The sequence below is a fragment of the Mustela erminea genome, chromosome 11 (assembly GCF_009829155.1).
Source record: "Mustela erminea isolate mMusErm1 chromosome 11, mMusErm1.Pri, whole genome shotgun sequence".
NCBI lineage: Eukaryota > Metazoa > Chordata > Mammalia > Carnivora > Mustelidae > Mustela > Mustela erminea.
The window spans coordinates 45,280,431-45,298,007 of record NC_045624.1 but is presented as its reverse complement, the minus strand read 5'-3'; the positions used below and the strand labels follow the sequence as shown (position 1 = coordinate 45,298,007).

Sequence of the window (17,577 nt, the reverse complement as noted above, 5' to 3'; positions counted from 1 at the left end):
AAATCAAAATATTCCCAGCGTTGCTTGAAAAACCCAGTTCCAACATATTATAGAAGCATTTTTTTCTAGAAGCCAAGATGCAGGTACATGCACGGTTTGACACCCCGTGCCTGGGGTTTCCTGGGACGCAAGACGAGCAAAGCCGCAGCATCGCCATCTCCCAGGTCCGGAAGTGAGAAGACCCACAGCACGGCCACCACCTCTGCAAGAATGAACCAGAGGCGAGTGCCTCCCTGCAGGTGGCTCTTCTCCACCCGAGGCACAGAGTTTTCTAAAGAGACTGTGGGTAGGTATCAACAGGTCCCGAGCCTCTCTCCCAAATGATATTAAAATCTTTGTGTTCATGTACATGTGTGTGATTTTCCAGGGAGAGGGTCTGTTTGACTTTGGCTAATACCTTCCTGAATTCCCCAGAAAAAGTTAAGAGTCCTAGAGTTGAGTGGCTGCTGCAGACCGACCTGGGCATGGCCACCCCATCAGGGCTGGCACGTGGGCCATGGGCTGGCACGTGGGCCATCGGCCGGGTTAGTGAGCCAGAAGGTGTCAGTGAGGTGCAAATTCTTGGTCTCTGGAGGCAAGAGCAGGTCGATCCCGCTGCCCTTGTAGCAGTAAAAGAGGTCTCAAGGCCACTCAAGCCGACACTCTCCCCGATTAGTGCAAACCGCCCCCCCCCTTCTGTGCAGGCCTCCCATTACTAGGGACCGCCCCCCCCAATCGGATGATTCACACTCTGGTACCTACTTATGGTGGCTCCCGGTACCGGCTTCCACCCAGCTTCTGAGGCAGTCAGCCTTCTCTTTCCCCATTGAAGAAGACCCGAGGCTTCCTTCTGGAAGGAAGGATCCACAACTAAACCATGCAAAGGCCCCACACCTCTTTGCCTTCCCGGTTCTGGAGATCACACCCTCCCCCCTCAGCTTGCCTGTCTGCTCAGACCCTGCTGTCAGGAACAGCAGTGTCTCCTGTCCTCAGGTGGGAGTCAGGGACCATCCCACACTGCAGGTGCACTTGGCAAGCTTTGAAGCAGCTTTCGGGAAGTCTCCCTCACCTGGCTTTAGGAGAGGAGATACAGACCTCTGGGCCCCATGGCTGGGGGAAGGGACCCGAGGACAAAGAATTCCTCAATAGCCACTGGCCTCTTCCAGGGCCAGCCTCGTGCTTTCGTCACCTTCCTCCACGCCAGGGCACGTGCTGTGCTAATGGTGGCTGAGCCATTTGCACCCCGTTTCTGTAGGTTCTTTGTGGCAGTGGCACAGTAAGAAGAGCAGCTTCCAGAAGAACCACAAGGATTCCCTGGGGGTCAGAGCTGGGCCAAGGCTTTGTGGGGGTGAGTGTTGGGGGATATCCTCAGGACCCCAACCCAGTGCTTATTTCTGAGTGAAGGGAAGTTGGGGCTGGGGGCCCAGCCTCCCGGGAGGGCTGGGGCTGGTGAAGGACCCATCTTCAGCTCCCCCAGGCCGTTGACTCTGCTAAGCCCACAATGGCAAGAGGAGAACTCTTCTGCTAGCCTTTTGGCTCTGTGTGTGGGCCTTAGACCAGCAGCATCAGTAACACTTGAGAACTTTTTAGAAATGCAGACTCTCAGACTCCACCCACACCCCCGTCCGCCATTCAGAATCTGGACTTGAACAAAACCATCAGGTGAATCAGGTTAAAGTTGGAGACAGTTCTGTTCTAGAGCTTCGGACTTCGTGGGGGTGACAGAGGGAGTCCCCGTGAGGAAATACTGAACGGCTGGGTGGGAGTAGCAGGACCAGAGGCCTGAGTCTAGCCTTGACTCACGGCTTCCTGCTTGTGTGACCACCAGCACCTGCCCTGAGCTCTCTGGGCCTCAGTTTGCTCCTCTGTGAAATGCCCACCTCAAGCGGCTGTATTGAGGCCTGAGGGAGTCCTTGCGCAGTGAGGTGTGGAGAGCAGGGCCTGGCATGTCTCAAGGACTTGCTAAGTGTTTGCTCTTAATGTTTCTGGTGGGGGAGGATCCTTGGCAGTGGTAGCATCTTACCTTGGCCTTGAGGGATGGGCATAGCTTTGCCAAGTGGAGAACTGGACGGAAGATCATTGCAGGTGACATGGTGAGGTGGGGAGAACTGAGAGACCATGAAAGGCCGTGAGGTCTGTGAGTCCCAGAGGGTCAGGGGAGGAGGCACAGAGCGGGAGAAGGCCTTGAATGTTGGGCTCTCTGCTGGTACGTGTTCCCAGGAGACAAGATCTGCTCAGAGCTTGACTTCAGATCTTTCCCCCTGGCCAGCAAGCGGGTGTGGAGGCAGAGGCAAGGGGCACATTGAGGGGCTGCTGCTCTGATCCCAGGAGAGGCAGGGGGAGGGAGAGGCCAGGAGATGATGGAGGTCACTGATGCTGATGGCCTTTTGCCTTCCAAGGCCCCGTGGATGATCCTCTCTGGTCACGGAGCCCTTTTGGGAGCCTAACCTTGCAGGAGGCCGTCAAACTGCCAAGCCTATTTGCAGGTACTTCTCTCCACCCGCCAGAGTCCTCCCTACTCCCTAATCATGGCCTAATCCTCCTGGGGCTGTGGGAGCTGTAATTACCAGGCAAAAATGTCAGGCATTTGCGATAATAGAGATTGCTTAATGCAGGCGGAGGAGCAGGCTGGCAGGTGGGCAGGGGAGGGGGGCAAGCAAGGCTGCCCGTGGGTCAGGGTGGCCCACTGCCAGTGCCTGCACGGTGCTCAGGGATGTGGCTCCGGCAGACTGGCTCTGCACAAGAGAGGACCTTTGGCCCACGCTGGTCAGGGGCTCAGTGGTCCCAGCAGCCCACCATGGGCCTTTCCTGCTGTCTTGGGATGGGACCGAAGTGCTTCGTCCAAATGTCCCTTTTGCCTTCCCCGGAGATGCCTATCCTATGTCCTGTTCCCTGGGAAATCACTGAAGGCCTTTGCATTGTAGTTGGGGAAATCGAGGCCCAGATAGGAATTCTTAGTTAAGATCCCTGCTGGGGCATTTCTCATTCAATGAAGGGTCTCTTGGAGACCAGACCACCAGCTGGCCTTTGGGCTGAAGGGAGTACATCTGATGGGGGATCTAAGGGGGTGACCAACTGCCTGTCATTCTGCCTCCCACATTGTTTCCTCCTCCTCCAGCTCCATACTTCACCCACCCCCAACCATAGCAGCTTCCCTGAGAACCCCTGCCCGACCTGAAGCCTTTGCTAGTGCTCTTCCCTGCACCTGGGTCCCTGCCCTCTGGCTGCCTGTGACCATCTGCCAAATCCAACCAGACCCTCAAAATCTCCAAGGCCCCTCCTCTAGGAAGCCCTCTGGGATTATCTAGCTGAAAGTGCAGGCCCAGTCCTCAGAATAGCCTCAAGCAGCTCCTCTCTTACCGCCCAGATCCCAGTTGGTGGTCCGCACCCAGCTACAGGTTTCACCTATTCCCCCACATTTGTACATGCATGTGCGCACACGTGTGTGTGCGTGTGTGTGTATGTGTGTGTATACCGCCCCTCCCAGCCCATAGCACCCTGTTTCCTTGTCCCTGGGCCGGGGCCCCTTGTCTTCCCTTCCCTCCTGTATCTGTCCCATCCTGGGGGGATGAAGCCCAAAGTTCATTCCCCACCTTTGAAGAAGCCCCTCCCCACCCTGGCTCCAGGCATAAAGCCCCAGTCACTGGGTGCTGGGATGGGGAGGCATTGCCCAAGGTCTCTAAACTGTTGATGCCGGGTGTGGTTTTGAGATTAAACCTGGCGCCTTTCCTGTGGCCCTTGATAAGGGCAATTCTGGGTGCTTATCTGGCGTTTTCTGGTTTAAGGCCCCTTGACATGTGTGAGGTTCAGCAAAGTCCCGCCTCCCTGTGGAATGGAGCCCATCTCCATGACAAGCCCCCACTTCCTTGTGTCCTGCCTGGGTGTCCACTGCGAGTACTCTCAGGGCACTGGAGACACTGGTTGTCGGCACCATCTCTGGGCCCTGCCTCTCCTCCTCACCCCTCCCTTGCTCCGGCACTGGGGCTGAACCCGAGGGGTACTAATAATAACGACGGCAGGACAATTGTATAAATACACTGTGCTATGCGTGGGAACCTTACTCTAAGGAAGGATTGTTCTGTTATTGATTTCCTGCCTCGATGTTCTCCAAAGTCCTGGGCTGAGATCTTCCTTGGATTGCATTCGGGGTATAGGGCTCAGACGAGGGGTACTTGTATGGGCTGGAGCAGTCAGGGGAGCTTCTTAGATGGGAGAGGATTGAAGCTGAACCTTGAAGGAGTGTAGGGGAGGAGAAGAGGCAGAGGTATCCCAGGCCGATGGGCAGGGGCCTACGTGCCCGGGGAAAGGGGCTGGGGCATCTGTATGGCGGGAAGTTAAGGTATATCAGAGCCGAAGGGCTTGCATGCCAGGCAGAGAGCTCACGCTGTCTCCTGAGCCCTGGGTAGCCGTGGGAGGTTTCAGAGCAGGGCAGAGGGGTTCCTGTGCTGCTTTAGAAGACTGTGCTGCAACAGGGTACAGGGCGGCCCAAAGGGTGATGCCGACCTCTGAGCTCGGGCCCCAGGGAGAAGCAGCAGAGGGAGATCGCTTGCATTTCAGTGATTCAGCTGAGGGAGCAAGGTGGGGGGCCCATGGGCTTGGAGTCCAGGGCCCTCTCTCCCCTGCTTCCTGGCAGGCAGACCTCAGCCTTGAGCAGCCGGCCCCTGTGTGCGCTCCCCTGTTGGCACCGGTGGCCGCCGCTCTCCTGGGAACAGTCTTTGCAAAACATCCCTACCTCCTGATGAAGGCTTCCTCCATCTCCTGTCTTGGCAAACCATGAAGGAGGGGGCCTCAATGTGAGGAAGTACCCAGGCCTTTGTTCTGGACCCGGCTACGGCTGGACCCACTGCCCATTGTTTTTGAAGCTATTGGTGACCTTGGGCCAGCTGGACGGGACCAGCTGGCTCCCTTGGGCCTGGTCACCTCCGAGAGCACATGGAAGACAGCCAGGCTGGCGGGATAGTACCCAGTCCCTCATTGGCCTTGAGAAGGTCCCCTTCCCATGGGGTGCCCCATCTGTGCTCTCAGAGCCTGGGACCCCTAGCTTGGCCATTTGGGGTGCTCGTGGACCTTAGGGAAACTGCTCATCTCCTGGGGACCAGGAGTCTCAGGCAGGAAAGCACACAGAGAGCTCCAAGCCCTTGCCCCGAGACTCGTGCTTCTCCCACATGCGCTATTGCTGTGGCCCTGGCTCTCCCAAACCTGCGTGTCAGAAGTCCCAAGCTGTTGTCGGCTGTGCTCTCCCTGGGTTTGGGGGATCCCTGCTGTACCCACCAGGGGGTGTTCACCATAAGACAGGAGACTGCAGCCTGCCAGAGTGGTTATGAACTTGGACCTAGACTTTGATGACCCAGGTTTAGATCTTAGCTCCCACGTCTCGGCTGTGTCACCTAAGTTAAGTGACAAAGAGCACAAAAACAAAAAAGAACAAAACCTTTTCCCTCCCTGTAAAATGGGAATAATCATATCCTGTGTTTCTTCAGGTTGGCGTGGGGAGTGAGTGCACAGTGCTTGGAACAGGGCTTGGTGACCCAGTCTGTGGGCAGCATACATCAGTTCTTCTACGGGGAGCTGGATGGGAGGGTGCAGGAATCGGGGTGGGTCGAGCTCCTTGAGAGGCAAGAAGCGTGACTGTGTGCAGTGCTGTGACACAGGGAGGCCACCTCCACCCCTGGAGGTCAGTCCCTCTTGCCTGATGCCGCCCGCCCTAAATGGCAGTCCCTCCTCTCCTTTCCCCAGCTCTCACTGGCCCCACAGCAGCTCCTGGCTTTTCTCTCTGGCTACTCCATATGGCACTCCCTTTCTGCTCTGGGCTTTGGTCCCACTTTTGTAGAATGAGGTAAGCAGAGCAGTGACTGCTCCCGAGACGGAGACGAGGGTGCCAGCGTCAGACACTGTGGGCAGCACCTGCCAGGCCCCTCCCTCAAACCTTCCACTTCCAGGTGGGGAAACTGAGGCTCAGAGAGAGCCAAGGCACTCACCCGGGCCCTCCAGGCTAATGGATGGCAGGTGTCAAGTTCTTACTTCTCCCTTGCATTCTGGCAGGCCCCCACATAGGGCAGAGGAGTGAGAGGCTTGCTGGAACCTCTGGTCCCTGTCTTCCCTGATTTCATCCCCAGTCACCAGCCCAGGCCCGAGACTTCACAGTCTTTGGAAACACCTGTCAGGGCTCTGGTTTCTATACCTGCAAGCTATTATGGGAGCTAGTCTTTCTTCCATCCAGACGTCTCTCTGTGAGCAGCCCAGAGAGAAGGCTGGGTCACACCCCCCGGTCTGGCCCTGCCCAGAGGAAGGCTGACCAGCCAAGGTAGGAGCAGGTCGCCAGCCTCAATGTCTCCTGCAAACCCCAATTCCTGTCATCCCTCAGCTCCTATGGCTTTGGCAACCACAGAAAATGCCAAGCACTTTTTTCCTTCTTCCCCACTAACACAGACACACCTTGCGTTTATTTGTTTAAAGATTTTCCATTTCCTTTTCTGGAAAGTCATCAGGGTTATGCCCGTCCCTTTCATCACAAAGGAGGCTGGGAAAAGAGGTGTGTCCTTGGTGACGCTGGGAAGGAGTAAGCAAGGGAAGCCAAGACCTGAGCACCATCTTGTGACCCAGCTGTGCTCTCCCTTGATGCCCTCTTACGCTGAGATGACCGTTCAAGTTGGCCTTTCCTAGGAACATACCTGCTTATGAGCGAGGAACCTCTAGCTGGGGCAGTGACTTCCCAAGGCCCTGCGGCACCAGACTGACCAAGTCTGTCTCTCCTGTGTCCTGTCCCTGGCTGTGCCCCCTTTCATGTCCAGAGGCCTAATTGTTCGAGCTCCTCACTCGGCTCCAGCTCCCACTCGCACTGCGCTGGGCGAGGAGCTCCCTGAGGGCAGAGACTCTGCACCCCCAGCCTGGGCGCCCCTGAGGCCAGCAGGGCCCAGGCTGCCTCCTCTGTACTGGCGATTCAGGCTTTGAGGCACCGACGGCCTCACAAAGTGCAACATCCGTCTTCCGCCAGGCCCACTCAGAGGGTCTGAGTCAGCCCTGGAGAGAGGGAGCAGTCCCTCACTGGGCTGGAAGCCCACCCGTCCACCTCTCCTTCTGCCTGGCCTTTCCTCTTCCCAAACCACCTCCCTTCCTTCGCATAAACAAATCTGTCTGCCATGTCCCCTCCTCTAGGAAGCCTTTCCTGATTACTGGAAAGAGGTGGGGTTCTTCCGCTGCCCACAGATCTACCTCATCCCTTCCTGAGGTTCAGGCCTAGGCCTTAGCTGCCCTCCCCTGAACACCCAGGGCTGTCTAGAACCCCCGCTCTGTCGTTAGGGCCACTCGGGCCAGCTCGGGCCAGCTCGGGTCTAAGCCAGCGAATGGCGGAAGGATGGTCTCCTATGGGCATTGACACGGTGCTGGCCTCGGCTGGGCACCAAGGGGCATTGTGTTATCCACACTGTGACTGGCAGTACTGGATGTACCCCATTGAGGTGCCCAGGCTCAGACCTTCTCATAGAAAGGCCCAAATGCCCCTAAACCACAGCCACCTGCCTGCCCTTCAAATCTCTTCATAATAAGGTCCTCTCAACCAGTTCCTGGACAGCCAGAATCGGGGGAAAGACTTTCTCCTGACCGGAGGCAGCAGCCTCTGTGACCATAGAGTAAGCTTTGGTGAGCACGTCTTCCTTTCTTGTCGTGGCTTCCAGGAAGCTCCAATGGAAAGTGAGGCTCCATTGTAATCTCTCTCTGGCCTCATGAGAAGTTTCGTCCCTCTCTGTGTTTTTGCTTTAACTAGACTATGATCAGGACTTTGTTTCATTTTGTAATTCTGACCCTTGCTGCTCCAAGTCATAAGACCAGGGAGCATGGACATCACCTGGGAGCTTGTTAGAAATGCAAAATCCTGGGCCCTACCCAGACCTACTGAGTCAGAAGCTCATTTTAATAAAACCTCCAGGGGATTCATGTTCACATTCTAGTCTAAGAAGCACTGATGGAATCCTCAGATGTTTTTAGGACATATATAAAAGCTACATACAAGCTACATGCATCACTAAGATTCTTAATGATTCTCCGCTTTCCTACTCTGACCAAACAAATGGATCTCTGTAGCAGCCCTGCCCAAGGCCTCACCCACCTCCTTCGAACCAGCCCTGGCCTTGATTTTGATCCTCAGTTCTGCTTTCTGGCAGGTTCAGGTAACTGAGCGGTGTGGGATGGGTGCCCCCTTAAGTTGTTGTCTATAGGGACGAGACAGGTGGCGGACAAGTGCCCAGGAGAGGGGACCCTCCATGAGCCAGTTGTCTATTCCCTCGTGGACCAAGGTGGTCTTCATATGGTTTGGCTCTTGGCCACTCCTGGGGTAATGGGATTGTCCAGGTATGACTGTGCCCAGCCCTAACACCCTCCCTCTGCCCCACTACCAGGATGGTGAGGAGCAGAGAGGGCCTGAGAGTCCTGGGATTGGCCCACCTGAGAAGTAGCAGCCCTTAGAAAATAGATCCTTGTGTCTACGCATAAGCAATTCTCTAACCATTCCCATGAACTGTCCCAGTGGGGGAAGTCCTCATGTAGAGAGGGTCATAGCCCTCTGGAAGGGAGAGTATCAAGGAGAACCCTGGGTCTGATGATATGTGATTTTAGGAGGCTTCTGAGATCCCTTCAGATCCTGAAATTCCATGATTCAAAGTCCTGCCTCCTCCAGGAAGGCTACCAGAATTTCTCCTACCCTCACTGATCACTCTCTCACACCCAGCTCATAACCTCACCTGGGCTCTTCCTCTGACTGCCTTGTATTTGTGAGTCTTGGCCCCCAACCACTAGGGAACCCCTGGCCTGGGTCTCTTCTGTTCACTTATCCTTAGACTGGCGAGGTGGGATGAGTGGAAGAGGCAGGCAGACAGCTAAACCAGGTTTTTTCTTTTCCGGCGGGCTCTAAAAATGGCCACTTCCATGGACTTCTGGCTCATGAACACAGAGTGCTTGCAGGGAGACCTCTCACCACCCCCTTGGCTGCTGCCAACACTGTATATTTATCCTCTTTTGGCCTGGCCTGGGCAGAGGCAGGATCGCCATAAGGGGACCTGGGCTTCCTGAATTCCAGACGCTGTAACTGAAACCCCTCAGGCCCTGGCTTCAACAATGGGGAAGCCATTTCAGCCCATGGCCTCAGTTTACTTTTGTCCTAATGACCTGAAGGCCCTCCTATCCTAATGGTCTAACTCCCTGGGTGTTGAGAGGTGGTGACAGGAAGGCTCCGGAGGGGGTGGCCCGGGGGCTCTGTGAGTTGACTTATGGAGACTCCTGCAGAATGATAGCACAGAGCAGGAGGTGTGTGCATGTTGGGGTGAAGCCGGTGGCCCTGGGGGCTGGGGAGAGCCAGAGCTTGGCTGGGCACAGGGGCCCAGGGCAGGGGGCCATGTCATCATTTTCTCATTAGGCAAGACAGCGATCTGCCTGTGTGAGATGATCTTGCTGGCCCTGTGGGCTCCAGGAATGTTGGCTTCACATGAATAGAATCCCCAGAGCGGACCACAGGGGGAGGGGTCCCGAGTGGATGGGGACAAGAGTGGGCACCTCCCGCCTTCCTAGACTCACCTCTGCCAGCCCCAGCCCACAGCATCATGACATCCTAGGAAGCCACAGAGTGAGAGGGCGGTCCCAGAGGTGAACCTGCACTTCCCAGCTCCGGGGGGTGGGGCGAGCACATCCCTCCTGACACTGGCTGGTTGGCTGGCAGATGGCTGGCTCTGTTCACCTTTGCAACTTTCCTGCACTTCTCTGCACACTGGGCTTACTCCCCACCTGGCTGTGAGCAGAGAGATGGGTCAGATCCAGCTGCCGTCCCCACCCAGGGTGAGGGTACCGGCTGGAAATGAAGAGACGAGGACACACAGAGAGTGTCCCCAAGAGAGGAACCTCGGAGCTGTGCAGGGACAGAAATGCTCACCACGGCATTCCTCTTGCCCATGCCTCCTCCTCTTCCCCATTTAAAGTCAGCTCCCCGCTAAGCAGAAGGGATGACAGAGGCCCCGGACTCCCAGCCGCACAGGAGGCCATGGCTGTGAGCAGCTGTGAGAGTTGCCAGAGAGACCATGCAGAGTCCCTGGCTTCAGGGTACAGGCAGCAGAGTCCAGATTATGCACAGTGGAGGGGTGGCAGGGCTTCATGGCCACCGTGTGTGTCTTTCATCTGTGCATTTGCTTGCACGTGTGCATGTGAGGAGATAATGTGCACTCGAGCATGTTCGAGTATGCCCGTGTGTTTGTGTATGTGTACGTACATATGTGAGTGCTATGTGTTGTGCTGTGATGCTGGTGTGCACTGCCCATGTGTGCATACACATGTGTGCAAGCACATATCATGGTGTGTGTGTATGTGCTCGCACATGAGCATGAAAGCTCGTGCCCTGTCAGGGGAGGAGGAAGGGACAGCTGAGCCTCTGGGGTGGCACCCTTGCCAGGTGTGGCTTGGCAAGGGTGGGCAAGAGGGATGCAAGGCTCTCCGTGCAGGAGAGGGCTGAGGACACGGCTCAGCCCAGGAATGCGCTGTCATTACTGGAGTGGGCAGGCTGAGCTCAGATGGAGCCCACTCCTCTCTGTCCCGGCTCCATGCGCTGCTGTCTGGCTGCGGTGGTGGTGGTGGTGGTGGTGGTAGTGGTCATGGGTTGCTGTGGCGGGGGGGTAGTCAGGCCACATTATGACTTTTTTTTTTTTTAAAGATTTTATTTATTTATTTGACAGAGATCACAAGTAGGCAGAGAGGCAGGCAGAGAGAAAGGAAGAAGCAGGCTCCCTGCCGAACAGAGAGCCCGATGTAGGGCTCGATCCCAGGACCCTGGAATCATGACCCGAGCCGAAGGCAGAGGCTTTAACCCACTGAGACACCCAGGTGCCCCCACATTATGACTTTTGTGGACCCTGGGCTCTTTTGCTTTCATGGGTCTCTTTCTTCCTCCCTAAAAGACTTTAAAGCTGAATTTTAGGACTGCATTGGTATAAAGATGAACATATTCATCCTGGTGGTGAGCTGTGAGCACTGCCACTAGCACAGAGAAGCAATTTTTCTGCAGTTCTGGAACCCACTGGCATCTAAGCAGTCCTGCCATAGGGCCCAGGAAGGAGCACGAGGCTGCATCTGGGCCGGGTCCTGCCCCGACTGCTGGATCCTAGCTGGCCTGTGCTTGCAGGGACAAGCCAAAGAAGCTAGGGAGGGTTTGGGCCCAGGAAGCACCCAGCTTGCCATAGAAGTGGGACCCAGAGGAGGCAAGGGCCACCCAGAGTGGGTGATGGGACCAAGGGGGCAGCTGGGGCAGGATCCAGCAGCCGTGGCAGTTCTCAGGAGGAGACCCAGCTGAGGGAGCCCCAGCAGAGTGGCAGCAGCAGCAGGACCCCCAGGAGGGCAGTGAGGCCAGGAGGCCAGATGGCCTGGGGGCATCCAGGACAGGGGCTGGAGCAGGAGGAGATGGAATCACGGTCCCTGCCTGTAGGACTTGCTGGGGGCACCTGGACACTCTCTCTGGGGACACTGGCTATCAGCGAGGGGTGGGGCAGGGTGGGACAGGGGCAGGGTACCATTGGAAATCTCCGAAGTTGAGAAGACCCCAGGGGTAGACACTTTGGGGACAACAGCATTGGTGGGGGGTGGCTAATGTCCCTCTACACTGGCTCAGGGCCTGCTGGGAGACTGAAACCTCAGGTCCTGGGGGCTGGGGGTGGTGGAAGGCCAGTTCCCTTGTGGATACTCTCTGGCTGCCCAGGTCTCTGGCTTTTTGCTCAGGGAAGGCGCTTTTCCGAGTCTTTGCTGGAGTCCAGGGAGAAGGTGGCATCTTACCAAGCAGAGAAGGGAGGAGGAAGAGGCCATGCCTAGCAGACCAGGTCTACACAGGAGCTCAGAGACCTGGACTCCAGTCCTGCCTACCCCACCCCCCCACCAGCCCACAAAAGAACCCTGGGCCTACCACCTTGCCTCTCTGAGCCTCAGTTTCCCCACATGTAAAATGAGGCCATTAGATTCAATGCTATTGGAGCCTCTTTTCCCGATCTTGATGCTTTATGATCTAAGAAGGCACAGACAGGAGATTTTGGAAGGCCCAGGTTGGGGGCTAGGGCCCTGGAGAGGGAGCGGAGGCTGTGGTGGCAGCCAGGCCAGGGGAGGGGGCAAGTGTGTGCCCAGGGCAAGGAATTGCTCCAAAGTCACTTCTACATATGATGAAGACCTCTCTTCCCAGGACCCATACTGCAGAGGCGGGCTCCAGGCAGAGTCCTCTGCCCTGCCTGACCCCCAAGTGTGGGTCTGGCAACCCGGCAAAAATGTTGCCACCAGCACTTTCTGGAAGTGAGGGATGCCTCCCTCCTGGCCCAGCAGGGCCTCTTTGCTCGTAGGGCAGGGCTAGGGAAACCGTGACTTCATTCTCTCTTCTCTCCTCCAGTCCAACAGAGATGGGGGTGGGACAGGGGGCAGCCCTGTGTCCTCAAGGCACCCTCATTCAGGCCTGGGAGTCCAGCCCATTCTCGAATCCCTGCTCCCATCTTTGGATGGGGCGTGTCAAAAGCTCATCGACCCTAGCAGGGCAGAGGGCAACCGTCCCCATCTTGTCGCTCAGGCCCCTCCCCTACAGCATCGAATGAGGCCATTGCTGGAGAATTGGTAAAACATCAAAATAGAAAATTCCACTTTCCAGAAATAGGCTTGACATTGCCCCCCGGCCCCAACACACACAATGAGCCACACAATACTGCTCGGGGAAGGCAGGGGTGGGGGAAGGCGGCAAGAGGAGAAGTAGCTTAGAAAGTTTCCTGAATTGTTCTGCCTCTGGACAATTACTGGTGGCCCACGAAATCCGGTTTTGAATTCAGGGGGATTGTGTGACGCCTGAATGGCCAGAGGCCAGGAGTCCTCTGTCAGACAGAGACACAGGCTTTGAGAGGTGGGTGCTGTCTTTCAGGGGACTTGGACACCTCCTGGATCGTCTCCCTGTCCACCCCCACCCCTATGCTCAGCCCCAAGCTCAGCTCTGCTGGGGGCACAGTGGAAGGGGAGGGAGAAGGTGCAAGCCCTGTGCTTGAACCACTCTCACCCATACAAGGCCATTAGAGGATGGGTGGGGGTGAGAAACCGGCTCTGGAGGTGAGGGTGCATGGCCTTAACCACCACAGTCACCACGGAGGAGGGGGTCAGCAGAGGTGGTGTGGTGGTGTGGCTGGGAAGGGCAAGGAAGGAAGGTGCTTGGCAGGGGAAGAGTGTACATGCAAATATCCGGGAACAGTGAGCCTGGGGGCACAGGAACCAGGGCCCCGGTCTGGAGCTGGGAAGGGATGGTGGTACGTGGGGTGCCTTGAGGACTGGGCTGAGGAGCATGGGGGACATTCTGTCTGTTTTTTTGATCTCTGTGCTCTGGACCTTGGTCCATTCTCTGTTCCCCCAAGCTCAGGGGTGGGGGGGCTGGCTGAGCCTCACCGGCCCATGCCTCCTTGGCCCATATCTCCCCGGCAGTGGTGGCAGGGTGGGGGGCATGGGGGACAGGCCCCATCTGTGCAGACAAGAGCCAGGCTGTCAGGTCCTTGATCAAGGTCAGGGGAGGGGTGCACAGAGCACCCTGGTAGGGGGCAGAGCTGGGGAACAGGTGGGGGTAGAGGGATTCTTTGGGAGAAAGCATTCTGTTATTTTTCACCCCCTCCCTGGGGCCTTGTCCTATCTTCCCAGCCGCCTCTAGTGCTCTGCCTCCCTTCAGGACAGCCTAAGAGATTCTGGATTTGTCCAGCATACTGGTAAGCCGATGGTGACTGCGTGGTCACAGCCCGTCTGCTATCAGAGGTCCCTTCCGCTTCAAACTCCATCTTCCTGGTGGGCCTCCCAGAGGGAGTGAAGTCATTGTTTCCCACAACCCAGCCTGTGGGTGGAAATCCCTGCCCTGCCCAGTAGGCAGGGTCCACTCCCCTCAGCCCCTCTGTCCTGTGCTCCAAGAAGATTCGGGTTAAGAGAGCGCCAGCCTTGGCCACACCCGTGGGCATCTTCTCTCTACACAGCCTGAGGTCCTGAACCTTAACATCCGTCTGAGGACCTGTGCACCCAGCTCTGGACAAAGCCTGAGGTTCTCCCACAGCATCGGTGGGGCTAGAGTCCAGATTGTCCTGGGAACAGCCAGCTCTGACTGGAAAGTGGGCCTCACTGGGCACGTCAGGAATAAGGCACATCTGGAAAATCATTTTCTGAGACCGTTGCTCTGGGAGGGCCAGACAGTGCCCGGGACTGAGTGGCTTCAGGCCCCGCCCAGGACTCAGGAGTCGGTGGGGAGGGCAGTCCCCCTTATTTAGCCTGGCTCAGGCCTGTGGGATCAGGCCTGGGCCCATGCCACTGGCCATGGGAGGGAGGGACTCGGTTGCTCACCGAGTCAGGTCACCCTGGAGGAGGAGCTGGTCAGGGGGCGGCACCCTGCCCCAGAGCCCAAGCTCCCGGGGCTGGTGGGACTACGCGGGGTGAGGGCGTAGCTCTGGCCTTCCCTGGCTTCCCTGTGCGTCCACTCTCAGCTCAATGCTTCCTTCCCCATCTGCCCCTCATCCCACCCCAATTATACAGAGAAGTCGGGGACGGTCTTCTCATTATTACCCCCACGTCCCCGACCCATCCTGGGGTCCGGATCCCTCAGTCCTGTACTTGTAACTGGGCCATCAAAACTCAGGATTCCATCTGGGAAACGGGGCCATCAGGAGCCTTCCTTGACAGGCCGGCAGAGAACCAGACTGGGGTTCTGGGAATTAGGGGGTCCTGAGTTCTAATCCTAGTTCTGCCACCTTTTAGCAAATCCCTTACCCTCGGAGCATTCCAGGGTTGTGGTGGAGACAAGCCGTCAGCCAGGCACGGTTTCCTTTCTCCCCCCTTCCCTCCCTCTCTCCTCACCTCCCTTCCTTCCCTGCTTGGGCAGAATTTGTGGCAGACCAGGGAGAAGAAGGTCATGAGGTTCGTGGCCTTCCTGGATCTGGGCTCCAGGGGCAGTCCTCTTCCTTTGACATTGACATTGTCAGGCCGAGGCTGCACAGGCCCCTTGGTATTGTGGGAGATGGTGGGTGAGTGAGGTGGGCCTTATTCCAGAGAGGTCTGCCTTTGGATGGTGTCTCCTGGTGATGGCAGAGCCTTGCCCAAGGGAACAGAACAGTGGGCAGCATGTAAGTCAGAAGCCATGCTAATAGGGGGACAGGGTTTGGTGTCCGGGGTATTGTCCTGAGGACCCTCACATCATCCTGACATTGGTGGGTAGCTGATTTTCTCTGGCCAAAGTGTTTTGCCTCCTCTGGGTCCCCTGGGTCCAACCCTGCTCCGGAAGGATGTGGGCCTCTAGCAAGTATGTGCTCACCCCCGTGCCCGTGACAGTTGCAAGCGCCACCAGCCTGGGTGCACACATGGAGCCTATGGGAGGACAAGCAGCTAGGCTATCTGGTTTATGGCTGTCTCCCCAAAGATAAGAACAGGATGGCACATGGCATGCACCAAATAAATATTTGGTGGACAAGTTAGGATGTCCCACGTGACTCGCACCCACGTAGCACGTTGTGCGTCCTCAGCTACATGGGTCCTGACCTGGCCCGTGGGCCCTGTCACGGGAGGGTCCTTTTTTTCTCTGAGGTGCTGTACCCCAACACTGGCCTGAGCCCAGTGGTCCTTGTGGGCCTGCTGCCATCCCCAGGCGTCCAGGCGGAATCCTTTTACCTGCCAGCATCCCTCATCCCTGCAGCAGGTGGGAGGCCGGGACAGATGTGGGCCCTGTCGGGTCCAGGAAGCTCAGGGGGCTGGAGGACACTGTGGATGTCCAGGGCCAGGGCACGAGGAGCTCCCTGGGGCATGGAGAGCCAAACAAGAGCTGCCTTGAGGAAAGGCGTGGCGGGTTCTGGGAAGGAGCCCAGTCGGGCTGGGTCCCTCTCTTGGAGGGTTACTAAGGCACAGATGACTTCCAGCAGCTGGGACTTTCAGAGCACACAGTGCCCACCCGCCACTGCGCTGACCCCCAGCCTTGCATCCCCATCCAGTACCTTCGGGCATGCAGGTGGACTTCGGTGACCGCAGCCCCCCACCCTCAGTGGACCTCCTGCTCCCAGAGAATCCCAGGCTGCTTCCTGGGCGCTTCATCCCTGCTCCAGGGTGGCTGTAATGTGTGCCACAGGTGGGCCAAAGGGCGGCCCATAGGCGCTGGTATCGTCATCCGTGGATGGCCCGCACACAGGAGGCGTGAGACCTGCATGCTCATCCTGGCCCTGCCCTTGGCGCATGCAGAATTTAGAGCTGCCTTTCCCCTTGCTGAGCCTCAGTTTGCCTCCTGTAAAATGGGGAGAAGCCAACACTCACGTGTAGGACTGAGGAGGGGCCTGCGGAAGGTGGAAGGAGAGAACCAGAGAGGGCCCCTCCCTCCCAGGCTTGGCTCCGCCCCCCCCCGCCCCCCGCCGTGTGCCGCCTGGCTGCTCTTCCTCTCTACCGGCCCCAGGCAGGCAGGAGCTCCAGGCTGTGGGAGTCCAATTGCTTGTACAGCTAAACGGCTGCTGTGGGGTCTCTGATAGGGCACAGGCTGGACCATAGGGCTCTGCAGAGTGGCCTCTTCCCCTCCCCTCCCCCCATCTTTCCCCTTTAGCTTCTTGCCTCTGGTTCCAGTCTTATCTCCTCTTTTTCCAGTTTGTCTCCTCACCCTCTGTGCTCCCTGCCTATCTCTCCCTCTCAGCCTGGCCTGAGATCTCTCTTTCACTTCCACTGTTGTGGGCATTCTGCTTCCCTTTTCCTCTTTCATTCTGTCCGTCCGTCTTCTGCTGTCTGTCTGTCTTCTCTCTTCCCTTCTCAGGCGGTGTCTCTGTCTCTCTCTTTCTCTTGGGCCTTCTCTCCTTCTCTCCTCTTGCCCTCCTGTCTCCAGGCTAGCCTGCCCTGTCTGCCCTCACCCCTGTGGTCTGCCAGCATGCAGCTTCGGAGAGAACAAAAGCCTAAACGGACCCCACTTTCTCCATCTGCCCTGAAATTAGTTCAAATTGCTCCAGAAGCATGAGGCCTCCCAGAGCGGGTACTTTCCACGTCCCTGCCTATCTCGGGCCTGCCCTTGACCACAGAGTACAGGGTGGGCCACAGATGAGCTCTCGGTGCCTCCTGATGTCTGTGGGCCTCCATTAGCTGGGCCAGGCCTGTGGTGCTGGGGCCCTGGGACATCCCTAAAGTGACATCCAGCAGCCAGGCCTGGGGCTGAGGTGCAGGAGGCCCAGAATGGCCCTGGGGACCCCTGGGCCCCTGTCTCTAGACTGACCCCACTGGGGGGCAGGATGGGGAGGCCAGGCAAGCAGGATTCATGGCGCCCCGCCTCCAGGGAAGGCAACGTCCACCTGCTGAGTCCAGCCCGCCCACCCACCCCGCCCCATCCAGAGCTCCTGGCTCTGCCCATGGGCACCCCCTGAGCTTTGCACGTAGGGCGGGGACACCTGAATTTCTCTGGCCCCCTGAGTGGGGCCAGCTTGGAGGAATTTCCCAAAGCCTATTAGAGCTGTGGCTGCCTCCTGCCTGCCTCCGGGAGCTGGGCAGGGCTGAGGGCGGAGGGAGAGAGGGAGGGAGGGGGGAGAGGAGGGAGGGAAAAAAGTTGGCAGGCCGACAGCAGAGCTGTGTCTGCAT

At 57.5% G+C, this 17,577-nt stretch overlaps 1 protein-coding gene across 5 annotated transcripts in view; it reads left to right on the top strand.

The window, feature by feature from the left end:
* Window positions 1-16,764, top strand: part of MINDY4 (MINDY lysine 48 deubiquitinase 4) — a 118,432-nt gene extending 101,668 nt beyond the window's left edge. The window contains exons 19-23 of one of the 5 annotated variants that reach the window (XR_004277120.1): window positions 165-286; window positions 1,235-1,327; window positions 2,379-2,465; window positions 13,651-13,715; window positions 13,974-16,764. The gene's annotated coding sequence lies outside the window, so the exon portion shown is untranslated. The other 4 variants (XR_004277121.1, XR_004277122.1, XM_032306034.1 and 1 more) reach the window with 4 other exon arrangements.
* Window positions 16,765-17,577: the final 813 nt, after the last annotated feature.